We start from the raw sequence: 1,756 nt of genomic DNA on the forward strand, positions 1-1,756 counted from the left end.
TCCCTGATAGGATACTTCTGCTGCTTATATTCCCGAATGATATATCTTTTCATAAGAACAATCTCTTTAAGATCCCCAAATCTTGGAAAAAGTGAACAGATACTAACACAGAACCTTCTGCAAAATGCAACGCCACACAACAAAGAGGTAGTACAAGACATACATGTGGTGGACCATAGGGAGAGTCTTAGGGCCCAGCTGGGCAATGCTAACTGTGGAGTGTGGTAGCTGGGACTACATGGCTTCCAGGGCCACTTCCTCCTCTTCTTCTTCTGAGGCAGCTTTTGCTCCTAGAGGATGGAGCTCAGGAAGGTCATTGGTTACTTTATTCGGTTCTTTGTCCAAGGCCCCTGCTCTAATTTCAAGTAAAATCTGGCAAATTTCCATTTCAACTTTTTCATTTCTTCCCGATCATCCTTGCTTTCAAAGTGCTCCCTAACGATCCCAGTCTTCATCATTTCTTAGAACAGTTCGCATACTGGATTCCTGGGATTTTCACTCTGCATGGCCTTCATTATTTCCGTGCTCTTCTGCAGAGAACTGGCAGAACCACAAGCTGGTTCTGCATCCCCAAGAGCACAACTTTCACATGTGCTTTGAATACACAGAGCTAACTCACAGCCTTCTTTGATCTGATCGTCTCCTTGTCCAGAACCATACAGACCCTTTTGGGCCTTCTTAACAGCATCTTTTACTTCTTCTTCTCTTTGGATAAGGTTTCAGCTTATAGTCATTTGATTCTGTTGTTTTGGGGCTTGTGGTAAAACAGAAAATTATGGTGGAGAGGACTCACGGAGGAAAGCTACTTACCTCGTGGCAGCCAGAAACAGAGAGAGTGAGAGAGCAAGAATGATAATCTTGCTCTGTGCTACTTGTAGCTTCAAATACAATAGATTAGCAAATTTCTCAGTCTCTTATATGTTGCTCCTCCTCCTTCTTCTTCCTTTCTTTCTTTGCATCGTCTTTGTGGACCTGCTGTTTTCAGAGTAAGATGGGTATTGATGTTTATGTGGAATGGAATTTGGTAACAAAGAAAAGGAAGTGATTTATTCATTCATTTTGCAAATATCAAAGTATCTATTTTGTGCACTGTGGAGGATATCATTAAGCAGTAACCAATCCCTGACCTTATGGAGTTCAAGTTCTACTGAGGGGAAAAGGTAACCAAAAATATAAATAAATTAAATAAATAAGTAAATTTGGGGTTTTAAACAATAATAAGCGGGTAAGAAGGAAAGTAAAATCAAAGGGGTCAGGAAGTATCTGGGATACAATTTTAAGTGAGAAGGTTATTTAACATGGAAGTACATGTAATCCGTAGAAAGACTTCAAAAGGAGTTGCTGTTCATATCCCGGGCTTACTATAACAAAGTACCACAAACTGAGTGTCTTAAACAACAGAAAGTCATAGTCTTAAAGTTGTGGAGGCTGGAAGTCTTCAGAGCTCCCAAAGGCTATGAGAGCATCTACTCATTGCCCTTTCTCTCCTCTCGTTCTTTGCCTGGAGATTGACATGCAAGATCCTCACCTTCCCTTCCCTGCCCTCTCCTCTCGTTCCCTCCCTTTTTGTCCTACACACCCCCAGCCTCTGGTGGCCTCCGACTTGTAGGTAGCATTCTCCTTAACTTCCCCTTGTTCATGTCTATATCTGTGTCCAAATTTCCTCTTTTTGTAAGAACATGAGTCAAATTAGATTAGGGTCTCCCCCAAGCACCTCACTCATCCTTATACAGACCCTGTTTCCAAAGATGATCAC

General features: G+C 41.8%; 1 pseudogene; it reads right to left on the reverse strand.

The window, feature by feature from the left end:
• Window positions 1-234: 234 nt before the first annotated feature.
• LOC143389131 (charged multivesicular body protein 3 pseudogene) lies at window positions 235-658 on the reverse strand (annotated as a pseudogene).
• Between the last annotated feature and the right edge of the window lie 1,098 nt (window positions 659-1,756).

This window comes from Callospermophilus lateralis, unplaced genomic scaffold (genome assembly GCF_048772815.1).
Source record: "Callospermophilus lateralis isolate mCalLat2 unplaced genomic scaffold, mCalLat2.hap1 Scaffold_112, whole genome shotgun sequence".
NCBI lineage: Eukaryota > Metazoa > Chordata > Mammalia > Rodentia > Sciuridae > Callospermophilus > Callospermophilus lateralis.